Below are 12,890 nucleotides of genomic sequence, written 5' to 3'. Positions count from 1 at the left end.
AGGGCACTGCGTCCAGCCGGGGCCCGCCGGCCCAAGGCTGACGCCCCCTCCCTTAGGGAAGCTGCTTCTGCCGCACGGCCTCTCTCTGAGGTGTGTCACGGTCTGTGCCAGTGTGTCTATCTCGGAGCGGATGCCATCCCCTGTCCCCTGTCCGTCTCCCGTTCTCCGTCTCTCTGTCAGTCGCTCGGTGTCTCCCTCTCTCTGTCTCTCCCTCCCCGTGTGTGCCTGCGCGCTCGTGTCTGTCTGTCTGTCTGTCTGTCTGTCTGCATCTGCCTCGCGCCGTCTTGGGAGTGTGTCTCTGAACCTTCATCTCTTTCTGTCTCTGTCTCTCCTGACCCCCGGCCTCCCACGGGTGCTATGGCTGTGGCCCTGGCTGCCGCGCTTGCGCCGGCCGGCTGTCTCCCGTGGCGTGGGTGCCTGCGAGTGTCTGTGTGTCTGTCCGTGTGCCTGCATGTCGCTCGTCTGCTCCCTCCGGAAGGTCCTGTGCTTGGAGGGCGGCGTGGGGGCAAGGGGGGCCTCGGGAGGGCGAAGGGGCGGGGCGGACGAGCTCTTGGTTCACCGCGCTGGTGGCTCCAGGTGGCTTTGGGCACCGGGCAGGTGCCGGGCAGGATGGGCGCTCAGGGCCACGGCTGGGCTGCGCACAGGCCCGCGGGAGGCTCAGAGGACCGCGGGCCCCAGCGGGCCCCGAAGCCAGAGAGCTCCGGGGCCACGTGGCCCTGAGCAGCGAAGGCCTTGGTGGGGTGGGGGGGGGGGGGGAGGGGAGGCGGGGCGGGGAGGGGGGAGAGGTGGCGGAGGGGGGCGGCGGCCTCCGAGCGGGGCCGGGCCTGGAGGGTCCCAGGGTGGGAGAGCGCCAAGACCTCCGCCCCGCCTCACCCCTCCGCGCCCCTCACCCCACCCCACCCCACCCCACGCCCGATCCGCCGCAGGCATGCCGGGCCGGCTGCTCCGGGTCCAGGGTCCCGGGTCCCGGAAGCCCCGTGGTCCCCGGGCCGGGCCAGGCGGGTGCTGGCCGGGGGTGGCGGTGTGCGGGGGGCGGAGCGGCGTCGGCCGGCCACACGGCCGCCGGGACTCCGGTCGCGGGTCGTGCAGCTCAAGTGCAGCGCGCGCTCCGTGGAGAGCTGCGGCCGGCTGGGCCGAGCGGCAGGTCGGAGCGAAAGGCAGGCGCAGCGCAGGGCTCTTAGGGCGCCCGGCGGCAGCCGCCCCGTCTACGGCCATACCACCCTGAACGCGCCCGATCTCGTCTGATCTCGGAAGCTAAGCAGGGTCGGGCCTGGTTAGTACTTGGATGGGAGACCGCCTGGGAATACCGGGTGCTGTAGGCTTTTCTTTTCTTTTTTTTTTTGCTTTTTTTTGCTTTTGCCTCCCCTCTCCTTTAGCGCCCGCCCCCCACCCCCGCAAGCCCCACCTGCCGCTGGCCCCTCGCACCCCACCGCGCTCAGAGCGGTCGCCTGCCTTCCAGCCCCTCCCGGGGTGGGTGGCCGGGGCCCCGACTCCCGCTGCAGACCTGGGTTGCCTCCGGGCGGCCCGCGAGCCCCTCCGCATTCGGCTTCCAGGAAACCAGAGGACCGGCGAGGGCGCGGGTGGAGGGGGTGCTCTCTGTCTGGGGCTCCCTTGGCAGGCCTCAGGCACTTCTGGGCGGGGCCCCGGCCCCAGCCCCCGCCGCAGCCGCAGCCCCCGGCCCGTCCCCAGCCCCACCCCTCGACGCATCCTCGCAGGCAACCGCTGGGTCTCCCGCAGGCGCGCGCGCACAACACTCACACACACACACACAAAACAGTCACGCACACACACACACCCCCCCACCGCCGCCGAGAAAGGTCGAGAGCCGGAGACCACGGGTAAGGGAGACGGAGAAAGAGGGAGAGAGAGAGACAGACAGCAAGAGGACCACACAGACTTCCAAACCCCCGGCCGCCACACCCTGTCCCCTCCATTCTGGGTTCCCCCCGGCCCCCAGTCGACCAGACCCCACCGTCGCCCACCGACACACTCACACACACACTCTCCCGCACTCACCCTCTGGCCTGGGGGCGGGGGCTGGGTCTCGCCGTAGGTGGCCAAGCCGAAGGGGACCTTTGAGACCTCGGATGCGAGGAAGTCCGGGGGTCCCCACGGGTGATTGCCAGCCCCAGGGCACTGCGTCCAGCCGGGGCCCGCCGGCCCAAGGCTGACGCCCCCTCCCTTAGGGAAGCTGCTTCTGCCGCACGGCCTCTCTCTGAGGTGTGTCACGGTCTGTGCCAGTGTGTCTATCTCGGAGCGGATGCCATCCCCTGTCCCCTGTCCGTCTCCCGTTCTCCGTCTCTCTGTCAGTCGCTCGGTGTCTCCCTCTCTCTGTCTCTCCCTCCCCGTGTGTGCCTGCGCGCTCGTGTCTGTCTGTCTGTCTGTCTGTCTGTCTGCATCTGCCTCGCGCCGTCTTGGGAGTGTGTCTCTGAACCTTCATCTCTTTCTGTCTCTGTCTCTCCTGACCCCCGGCCTCCCACGGGTGCTATGGCTGTGGCCCTGGCTGCCGCGCTTGCGCCGGCCGGCTGTCTCCCGTGGCGTGGGTGCCTGCGAGTGTCTGTGTGTCTGTCCGTGTGCCTGCATGTCGCTCGTCTGCTCCCTCCGGAAGGTCCTGTGCTTGGAGGGCGGCGTGGGGGCAAGGGGGGCCTCGGGAGGGCGAAGGGGCGGGGCGGACGAGCTCTTGGTTCACCGCGCTGGTGGCTCCAGGTGGCTTTGGGCACCGGGCAGGTGCCGGGCAGGATGGGCGCTCAGGGCCACGGCTGGGCTGCGCACAGGCCCGCGGGAGGCTCAGAGGACCGCGGGCCCCAGCGGGCCCCGAAGCCAGAGAGCTCCGGGGCCACGTGGCCCTGAGCAGCGAAGGCCTTGGTGGGGTGGGGGGGGGGGGGGGGGAGGGGAGGCGGGGCGGGGAGGGGGAGAGGTGGCGGAGGGGGGCGGCGGCCTCCGAGCGGGGCCGGGCCTGGAGGGTCCCAGGGTGGGAGAGCGCCAAGACCTCCGCCCCGCCTCACCCCTCCGCGCCCCTCACCCCACCCCACCCCACCCCACGCCCGATCCGCCGCAGGCATGCCGGGCCGGCTGCTCCGGGTCCAGGGTCCCGGGTCCCGGAAGCCCCGTGGTCCCCGGGCCGGGCCAGGCGGGTGCTGGCCGGGGGTGGCGGTGTGCGGGGGGCGGAGCGGCGTCGGCCGGCCACACGGCCGCCGGGACTCCGGTCGCGGGTCGTGCAGCTCAAGTGCAGCGCGCGCTCCGTGGAGAGCTGCGGCCGGCTGGGCCGAGCGGCAGGTCGGAGCGAAAGGCAGGCGCAGCGCAGGGCTCTTAGGGCGCCCGGCGGCAGCCGCCCCGTCTACGGCCATACCACCCTGAACGCGCCCGATCTCGTCTGATCTCGGAAGCTAAGCAGGGTCGGGCCTGGTTAGTACTTGGATGGGAGACCGCCTGGGAATACCGGGTGCTGTAGGCTTTTCTTTTCTTTTTTTTTTGCTTTTTTTTGCTTTTGCCTCCCCTCTCCTTTAGCGCCCGCCCCCCACCCCCGCAAGCCCCACCTGCCGCTGGCCCCTCGCACCCCACCGCGCTCAGAGCGGTCGCCTGCCTTCCAGCCCCTCCCGGGGTGGGTGGCCGGGGCCCCGACTCCCGCTGCAGACCTGGGTTGCCTCCGGGCGGCCCGCGAGCCCCTCCGCATTCGGCTTCCAGGAAACCAGAGGACCGGCGAGGGCGCGGGTGGAGGGGGTGCTCTCTGTCTGGGGCTCCCTTGGCAGGCCTCAGGCACTTCTGGGCGGGGCCCCGGCCCCAGCCCCCGCCGCAGCCGCAGCCCCCGGCCCGTCCCCAGCCCCACCCCTCGACGCATCCTCGCAGGCAACCGCTGGGTCTCCCGCAGGCGCGCGCGCACAACACTCACACACACACACACAAAACAGTCACGCACACACACACACCCCCCCACCGCCGCCGAGAAAGGTCGAGAGCCGGAGACCACGGGTAAGGGAGACGGAGAAAGAGGGAGAGAGAGAGACAGACAGCAAGAGGACCACACAGACTTCCAAACCCCCGGCCGCCACACCCTGTCCCCTCCATTCTGGGTTCCCCCCGGCCCCCAGTCGACCAGACCCCACCGTCGCCCACCGACACACTCACACACACACTCTCCCGCACTCACCCTCTGGCCTGGGGGCGGGGGCTGGGTCTCGCCGTAGGTGGCCAAGCCGAAGGGGACCTTTGAGACCTCGGATGCGAGGAAGTCCGGGGGTCCCCACGGGTGATTGCCAGCCCCAGGGCACTGCGTCCAGCCGGGGCCCGCCGGCCCAAGGCTGACGCCCCCTCCCTTAGGGAAGCTGCTTCTGCCGCACGGCCTCTCTCTGAGGTGTGTCACGGTCTGTGCCAGTGTGTCTATCTCGGAGCGGATGCCATCCCCTGTCCCCTGTCCGTCTCCCGTTCTCCGTCTCTCTGTCAGTCGCTCGGTGTCTCCCTCTCTCTGTCTCTCCCTCCCCGTGTGTGCCTGCGCGCTCGTGTCTGTCTGTCTGTCTGTCTGTCTGCATCTGCCTCGCGCCGTCTTGGGAGTGTGTCTCTGAACCTTCATCTCTTTCTGTCTCTGTCTCTCCTGACCCCCGGCCTCCCACGGGTGCTATGGCTGTGGCCCTGGCTGCCGCGCTTGCGCCGGCCGGCTGTCTCCCGTGGCGTGGGTGCCTGCGAGTGTCTGTGTGTCTGTCCGTGTGCCTGCATGTCGCTCGTCTGCTCCCTCCGGAAGGTCCTGTGCTTGGAGGGCGGCGTGGGGGCAAGGGGGGCCTCGGGAGGGCGAAGGGGCGGGGCGGACGAGCTCTTGGTTCACCGCGCTGGTGGCTCCAGGTGGCTTTGGGCACCGGGCAGGTGCCGGGCAGGATGGGCGCTCAGGGCCACGGCTGGGCTGCGCACAGGCCCGCGGGAGGCTCAGAGGACCGCGGGCCCCAGCGGGCCCCGAAGCCAGAGAGCTCCGGGGCCACGTGGCCCTGAGCAGCGAAGGCCTTGGTGGGGTGGGGGGGGGGGGGGGAGGGGAGGCGGGGCGGGGAGGGGGAGAGGTGGCGGAGGGGGGCGGCGGCCTCCGAGCGGGGCCGGGCCTGGAGGGTCCCAGGGTGGGAGAGCGCCAAGACCTCCGCCCCGCCTCACCCCTCCGCGCCCCTCACCCCACCCCACCCCACCCCACGCCCGATCCGCCGCAGGCATGCCGGGCCGGCTGCTCCGGGTCCAGGGTCCCGGGTCCCGGAAGCCCCGTGGTCCCCGGGCCGGGCCAGGCGGGTGCTGGCCGGGGGTGGCGGTGTGCGGGGGGCGGAGCGGCGTCGGCCGGCCACACGGCCGCCGGGACTCCGGTCGCGGGTCGTGCAGCTCAAGTGCAGCGCGCGCTCCGTGGAGAGCTGCGGCCGGCTGGGCCGAGCGGCAGGTCGGAGCGAAAGGCAGGCGCAGCGCAGGGCTCTTAGGGCGCCCGGCGGCAGCCGCCCCGTCTACGGCCATACCACCCTGAACGCGCCCGATCTCGTCTGATCTCGGAAGCTAAGCAGGGTCGGGCCTGGTTAGTACTTGGATGGGAGACCGCCTGGGAATACCGGGTGCTGTAGGCTTTTCTTTTCTTTTTTTTTTGCTTTTTTTTGCTTTTGCCTCCCCTCTCCTTTAGCGCCCGCCCCCCACCCCCGCAAGCCCCACCTGCCGCTGGCCCCTCGCACCCCACCGCGCTCAGAGCGGTCGCCTGCCTTCCAGCCCCTCCCGGGGTGGGTGGCCGGGGCCCCGACTCCCGCTGCAGACCTGGGTTGCCTCCGGGCGGCCCGCGAGCCCCTCCGCATTCGGCTTCCAGGAAACCAGAGGACCGGCGAGGGCGCGGGTGGAGGGGGTGCTCTCTGTCTGGGGCTCCCTTGGCAGGCCTCAGGCACTTCTGGGCGGGGCCCCGGCCCCAGCCCCCGCCGCAGCCGCAGCCCCCGGCCCGTCCCCAGCCCCACCCCTCGACGCATCCTCGCAGGCAACCGCTGGGTCTCCCGCAGGCGCGCGCGCACAACACTCACACACACACACACAAAACAGTCACGCACACACACACACCCCCCACCGCCGCCGAGAAAGGTCGAGAGCCGGAGACCACGGGTAAGGGAGACGGAGAAAGAGGGAGAGAGAGAGACAGACAGCAAGAGGACCACACAGACTTCCAAACCCCCGGCCGCCACACCCTGTCCCCTCCATTCTGGGTTCCCCCCGGCCCCCAGTCGACCAGACCCCACCGTCGCCCACCGACACACTCACACACACACTCTCCCGCACTCACCCTCTGGCCTGGGGGCGGGGGCTGGGTCTCGCCGTAGGTGGCCAAGCCGAAGGGGACCTTTGAGACCTCGGATGCGAGGAAGTCCGGGGGTCCCCACGGGTGATTGCCAGCCCCAGGGCACTGCGTCCAGCCGGGGCCCGCCGGCCCAAGGCTGACGCCCCCTCCCTTAGGGAAGCTGCTTCTGCCGCACGGCCTCTCTCTGAGGTGTGTCACGGTCTGTGCCAGTGTGTCTATCTCGGAGCGGATGCCATCCCCTGTCCCCTGTCCGTCTCCCGTTCTCCGTCTCTCTGTCAGTCGCTCGGTGTCTCCCTCTCTCTGTCTCTCCCTCCCCGTGTGTGCCTGCGCGCTCGTGTCTGTCTGTCTGTCTGTCTGTCTGTCTGCATCTGCCTCGCGCCGTCTTGGGAGTGTGTCTCTGAACCTTCATCTCTTTCTGTCTCTGTCTCTCCTGACCCCCGGCCTCCCACGGGTGCTATGGCTGTGGCCCTGGCTGCCGCGCTTGCGCCGGCCGGCTGTCTCCCGTGGCGTGGGTGCCTGCGAGTGTCTGTGTGTCTGTCCGTGTGCCTGCATGTCGCTCGTCTGCTCCCTCCGGAAGGTCCTGTGCTTGGAGGGCGGCGTGGGGGCAAGGGGGGCCTCGGGAGGGCGAAGGGGCGGGGCGGACGAGCTCTTGGTTCACCGCGCTGGTGGCTCCAGGTGGCTTTGGGCACCGGGCAGGTGCCGGGCAGGATGGGCGCTCAGGGCCACGGCTGGGCTGCGCACAGGCCCGCGGGAGGCTCAGAGGACCGCGGGCCCCAGCGGGCCCCGAAGCCAGAGAGCTCCGGGGCCACGTGGCCCTGAGCAGCGAAGGCCTTGGTGGGGTGGGGGGAGGGGGGAGGGGAGGCGGGGCGGGGAGGGGGAGAGGTGGCGGAGGGGGCGGCGGCCTCCGAGCGGGGCCGGGCCTGGAGGGTCCCAGGGTGGGAGAGCGCCAAGACCTCCGCCCCGCCTCACCCCTCCGCGCCCCTCACCCCACCCCACCCCACCCCACGCCCGATCCGCCGCAGGCATGCCGGGCCGGCTGCTCCGGGTCCAGGGTCCCGGGTCCCGGAAGCCCCGTGGTCCCCGGGCCGGGCCAGGCGGGTGCTGGCCGGGGGTGGCGGTGTGCGGGGGGCGGAGCGGCGTCGGCCGGCCACACGGCCGCCGGGACTCCGGTCGCGGGTCGTGCAGCTCAAGTGCAGCGCGCGCTCCGTGGAGAGCTGCGGCCGGCTGGGCCGAGCGGCAGGTCGGAGCGAAAGGCAGGCGCAGCGCAGGGCTCTTAGGGCGCCCGGCGGCAGCCGCCCCCGTCTACGGCCATACCACCCTGAACGCGCCCGATCTCGTCTGATCTCGGAAGCTAAGCAGGGTCGGGCCTGGTTAGTACTTGGATGGGAGACCGCCTGGGAATACCGGGTGCTGTAGGCTTTTCTTTTCTTTTTTTTTTGCTTTTTTTTGCTTTTGCCTCCCCTCTCCTTTAGCGCCCGCCCCCCACCCCCGCAAGCCCCACCTGCCGCTGGCCCCTCGCACCCCACCGCGCTCAGAGCGGTCGCCTGCCTTCCAGCCCCTCCCGGGGTGGGTGGCCGGGGCCCCGACTCCCGCTGCAGACCTGGGTTGCCTCCGGGCGGCCCGCGAGCCCCTCCGCATTCGGCTTCCAGGAAACCAGAGGACCGGCGAGGGCGCGGGTGGAGGGGGTGCTCTCTGTCTGGGGCTCCCTTGGCAGGCCTCAGGCACTTCTGGGCGGGGCCCCGGCCCCAGCCCCCGCCGCAGCCGCAGCCCCCGGCCCGTCCCCAGCCCCACCCCTCGACGCATCCTCGCAGGCAACCGCTGGGTCTCCCGCAGGCGCGCGCGCACAACACTCACACACACACACACAAAACAGTCACGCACACACACACACCCCCCCACCGCCGCCGAGAAAGGTCGAGAGCCGGAGACCACGGGTAAGGGAGACGGAGAAAGAGGGAGAGAGAGAGACAGACAGCAAGAGGACCACACAGACTTCCAAACCCCCGGCCGCCACACCCTGTCCCCTCCATTCTGGGTTCCCCCCGGCCCCCAGTCGACCAGACCCCACCGTCGCCCACCGACACACTCACACACACACTCTCCCGCACTCACCCTCTGGCCTGGGGGCGGGGGCTGGGTCTCGCCGTAGGTGGCCAAGCCGAAGGGGACCTTTGAGACCTCGGATGCGAGGAAGTCCGGGGGTCCCCACGGGTGATTGCCAGCCCCAGGGCACTGCGTCCAGCCGGGGCCCGCCGGCCCAAGGCTGACGCCCCCTCCCTTAGGGAAGCTGCTTCTGCCGCACGGCCTCTCTCTGAGGTGTGTCACGGTCTGTGCCAGTGTGTCTATCTCGGAGCGGATGCCATCCCCTGTCCCCTGTCCGTCTCCCGTTCTCCGTCTCTCTGTCAGTCGCTCGGTGTCTCCCTCTCTCTGTCTCTCCCTCCCCGTGTGTGCCTGCGCGCTCGTGTCTGTCTGTCTGTCTGTCTGTCTGTCTGCATCTGCCTCGCGCCGTCTTGGGAGTGTGTCTCTGAACCTTCATCTCTTTCTGTCTCTGTCTCTCCTGACCCCCGGCCTCCCACGGGTGCTATGGCTGTGGCCCTGGCTGCCGCGCTTGCGCCGGCCGGCTGTCTCCCGTGGCGTGGGTGCCTGCGAGTGTCTGTGTGTCTGTCCGTGTGCCTGCATGTCGCTCGTCTGCTCCCTCCGGAAGGTCCTGTGCTTGGAGGGCGGCGTGGGGGCAAGGGGGGCCTCGGGAGGGCGAAGGGGCGGGGCGGACGAGCTCTTGGTTCACCGCGCTGGTGGCTCCAGGTGGCTTTGGGCACCGGGCAGGTGCCGGGCAGGATGGGCGCTCAGGGCCACGGCTGGGCTGCGCACAGGCCCGCGGGAGGCTCAGAGGACCGCGGGCCCCAGCGGGCCCCGAAGCCAGAGAGCTCCGGGGCCACGTGGCCCTGAGCAGCGAAGGCCTTGGTGGGGTGGGGGGGCGGGGGGGGAGGGGAGGCGGGGCGGGGAGGGGGAGAGGTGGCGGAGGGGGCGGCGGCCTCCGAGCGGGGCCGGGCCTGGAGGGTCCCAGGGTGGGAGAGCGCCAAGACCTCCGCCCCGCCTCACCCCTCCGCGCCCCTCACCCCACCCCACCCCACCCCACGCCCGATCCGCCGCAGGCATGCCGGGCCGGCTGCTCCGGGTCCAGGGTCCCGGGTCCCGGAAGCCCCGTGGTCCCCCGGGCCGGGCCAGGCGGGTGCTGGCCGGGGGTGGCGGTGTGCGGGGGGCGGAGCGGCGTCGGCCGGCCACACGGCCGCCGGGACTCCGGTCGCGGGTCGTGCAGCTCAAGTGCAGCGCGCGCTCCGTGGAGAGCTGCGGCCGGCTGGGCCGAGCGGCAGGTCGGAGCGAAAGGCAGGCGCAGCGCAGGGCTCTTAGGGCGCCCGGCGGCAGCCGCCCCCGTCTACGGCCATACCACCCTGAACGCGCCCGATCTCGTCTGATCTCGGAAGCTAAGCAGGGTCGGGCCTGGTTAGTACTTGGATGGGAGACCGCCTGGGAATACCGGGTGCTGTAGGCTTTTCTTTTCTTTTTTTTTTGCTTTTTTTTGCTTTTGCCTCCCCTCTCCTTTAGCGCCCGCCCCCCACCCCCGCAAGCCCCACCTGCCGCTGGCCCCTCGCACCCCACCGCGCTCAGAGCGGTCGCCTGCCTTCCAGCCCCTCCCGGGGTGGGTGGCCGGGGCCCCGACTCCCGCTGCAGACCTGGGTTGCCTCCGGGCGGCCCGCGAGCCCCTCCGCATTCGGCTTCCAGGAAACCAGAGGACCGGCGAGGGCGCGGGTGGAGGGGGTGCTCTCTGTCTGGGGCTCCCTTGGCAGGCCTCAGGCACTTCTGGGCGGGGCCCCGGCCCCAGCCCCCGCCGCAGCCGCAGCCCCCGGCCCGTCCCCAGCCCCACCCCTCGACGCATCCTCGCAGGCAACCGCTGGGTCTCCCGCAGGCGCGCGCGCACAACACTCACACACACACACACAAAACAGTCACGCACACACACACACCCCCCACCGCCGCCGAGAAAGGTCGAGAGCCGGAGACCACGGGTAAGGGAGACGGAGAAAGAGGGAGAGAGAGAGACAGACAGCAAGAGGACCACACAGACTTCCAAACCCCCGGCCGCCACACCCTGTCCCCTCCATTCTGGGTTCCCCCCGGCCCCCAGTCGACCAGACCCCACCGTCGCCCACCGACACACTCACACACACACTCTCCCGCACTCACCCTCTGGCCTGGGGGCGGGGGCTGGGTCTCGCCGTAGGTGGCCAAGCCGAAGGGGACCTTTGAGACCTCGGATGCGAGGAAGTCCGGGGTCCCCACGGGTGATTGCCAGCCCCAGGGCACTGCGTCCAGCCGGGGCCCGCCGGCCCAAGGCTGACGCCCCCTCCCTTAGGGAAGCTGCTTCTGCCGCACGGCCTCTCTCTGAGGTGTGTCACGGTCTGTGCCAGTGTGTCTATCTCGGAGCGGATGCCATCCCCTGTCCCCTGTCCGTCTCCCGTTCTCCGTCTCTCTGTCAGTCGCTCGGTGTCTCCCTCTCTCTGTCTCTCCCTCCCCGTGTGTGCCTGCGCGCTCGTGTCTGTCTGTCTGTCTGTCTGTCTGTCTGCATCTGCCTCGCGCCGTCTTGGGAGTGTGTCTCTGAACCTTCATCTCTTTCTGTCTCTGTCTCTCCTGACCCCCGGCCTCCCACGGGTGCTATGGCTGTGGCCCTGGCTGCCGCGCTTGCGCCGGCCGGCTGTCTCCCGTGGCGTGGGTGCCTGCGAGTGTCTGTGTGTCTGTCCGTGTGCCTGCATGTCGCTCGTCTGCTCCCTCCGGAAGGTCCTGTGCTTGGAGGGCGGCGTGGGGGCAAGGGGGGCCTCGGGAGGGCGAAGGGGCGGGGCGGACGAGCTCTTGGTTCACCGCGCTGGTGGCTCCAGGTGGCTTTGGGCACCGGGCAGGTGCCGGGCAGGATGGGCGCTCAGGGCCACGGCTGGGCTGCGCACAGGCCCGCGGGAGGCTCAGAGGACCGCGGGCCCCAGCGGGCCCCGAAGCCAGAGAGCTCCGGGGCCACGTGGCCCTGAGCAGCGAAGGCCTTGGTGGGGTGGGGGGGAGGGGAGGCGGGGCGGGGAGGGGGAGAGGTGGCGGAGGGGGCGGCGGCCTCCGAGCGGGGCCGGGCCTGGAGGGTCCCAGGGTGGGAGAGCGCCAAGACCTCCGCCCCGCCTCACCCCTCCGCGCCCCTCACCCCACCCCACCCCACCCCACGCCCGATCCGCCGCAGGCATGCCGGGCCGGCTGCTCCGGGTCCAGGGTCCCGGGTCCCGGAAGCCCCGTGGTCCCCGGGCCGGGCCAGGCGGGTGCTGGCCGGGGGTGGCGGTGTGCGGGGGGCGGAGCGGCGTCGGCCGGCCACACGGCCGCCGGGACTCCGGTCGCGGGTCGTGCAGCTCAAGTGCAGCGCGCGCTCCGTGGAGAGCTGCGGCCGGCTGGGCCGAGCGGCAGGTCGGAGCGAAGGCAGGCGCAGCGCAGGGCTCTTAGGGCGCCCGGCGGCAGCCGCCCGTCTACGGCCATACCACCCTGAACGCGCCCGATCTCGTCTGATCTCGGAAGCTAAGCAGGGTCGGGCCTGGTTAGTACTTGGATGGGAGACCGCCTGGGAATACCGGGTGCTGTAGGCTTTTCTTTTCTTTTTTTTTTGCTTTTTTTTGCTTTTGCCTCCCCTCTCCTTTAGCGCCCGCCCCCCACCCCCCCAAGCCCCACCTGCCGCTGGCCCCTCGCACCCCACCGCGCTCAGGGCGGTCGCCTGCCTTCCAGCCCCTCCCGGGGTGGGTGGCCGGGGCCCCGACTCCCGCTGCAGACCTGGGTTGCCTCCGGGCGGCCCGCGAGCCCCTCCGCATTCGGCTTCCAGGAAACCAGAGGACCGGCGAGGGCGCGGGTGGAGGGGGTGCTCTCTGTCTGGGGCTCCCTTGGCAGGCCTCAGGCACTTCTGGGCGGGGCCCCGGCCCCAGCCCCCGCCGCAGCCGCAGCCCCCGGCCCGTCCCCAGCCCCACCCCTCGACGCATCCTCGCAGGCAACCGCTGGGTCTCCCGCAGGCGCGCGCGCACAACACTCACACACACACACACAAAACAGTCACGCACACACACACACCCCCCCACCGCCGCCGAGAAAGGTCGAGAGCCGGAGACCACGGGTAAGGGAGACGGAGAAAGAGGGAGAGAGAGAGACAGACAGCAAGAGGACCACACAGACTTCCAAACCCCCGGCCGCCACACCCTGTCCCCTCCATTCTGGGTTCCCCCCGGCCCCCAGTCGACCAGACCCCACCGTCGCCCACCGACACACTCACACACACACTCTCCCGCACTCACCCTCTGGCCTGGGGGCGGGGGCTGGGTCTCGCCGTAGGTGGCCAAGCCGAAGGGGACCTTTGAGACCTCGGATGCGAGGAAGTCCGGGGGTCCCCACGGGTGATTGCCAGCCCCAGGGCACTGCGTCCAGCCGGGGCCCGCCGGCCCAAGGCTGACGCCCCCTCCCCTTAGGGAAGCTGCTTCTGCCGCACGGCCTCTCTCTGAGGTGTGTCACGGTCTGTGCCAGTGTGTCTATCTCGGAGCGG

At 71.1% G+C, this 12,890-nt stretch overlaps 6 non-coding genes across 6 annotated transcripts; all 6 read left to right on the top strand.

Annotated features, from left to right (window-relative positions):
• The first annotated feature begins 1,203 nt into the window (after positions 1-1,203).
• On the top strand, positions 1,204-1,322 carry LOC133240719 (5S ribosomal RNA). The gene has a single exon (XR_009734321.1). It is a non-coding gene; the product is annotated as a 5S ribosomal RNA (ribosomal RNA).
• A 2,013-nt stretch (positions 1,323-3,335) lies between these two features.
• On the top strand, positions 3,336-3,454 carry LOC133240718 (5S ribosomal RNA). Its single transcript, XR_009734320.1, has one exon. It is a non-coding gene; the product is annotated as a 5S ribosomal RNA (ribosomal RNA).
• Positions 3,455-5,460: 2,006 nt separating this feature from the next.
• LOC133240717 (5S ribosomal RNA) lies at positions 5,461-5,579 on the top strand. The gene has a single exon (XR_009734319.1). It is a non-coding gene; the product is annotated as a 5S ribosomal RNA (ribosomal RNA).
• Positions 5,580-7,586: 2,007 nt separating this feature from the next.
• On the top strand, positions 7,587-7,705 carry LOC133240716 (5S ribosomal RNA). Its single transcript, XR_009734318.1, has one exon. It is a non-coding gene; the product is annotated as a 5S ribosomal RNA (ribosomal RNA).
• Positions 7,706-9,717: 2,012 nt separating this feature from the next.
• Positions 9,718-9,836, top strand: LOC133240714 (5S ribosomal RNA). Its single transcript, XR_009734316.1, has one exon. It is a non-coding gene; the product is annotated as a 5S ribosomal RNA (ribosomal RNA).
• A 1,997-nt stretch (positions 9,837-11,833) lies between these two features.
• On the top strand, positions 11,834-11,952 carry LOC133240713 (5S ribosomal RNA). Its single transcript, XR_009734315.1, has one exon. It is a non-coding gene; the product is annotated as a 5S ribosomal RNA (ribosomal RNA).
• Positions 11,953-12,890: the final 938 nt, after the last annotated feature.

This window comes from Bos javanicus, chromosome 28 (assembly GCF_032452875.1).
Source record: "Bos javanicus breed banteng chromosome 28, ARS-OSU_banteng_1.0, whole genome shotgun sequence".
Taxonomy (NCBI): domain Eukaryota; kingdom Metazoa; phylum Chordata; class Mammalia; order Artiodactyla; family Bovidae; genus Bos; species Bos javanicus.
This window is presented reverse-complemented; position numbering and strand designations above follow the sequence as displayed.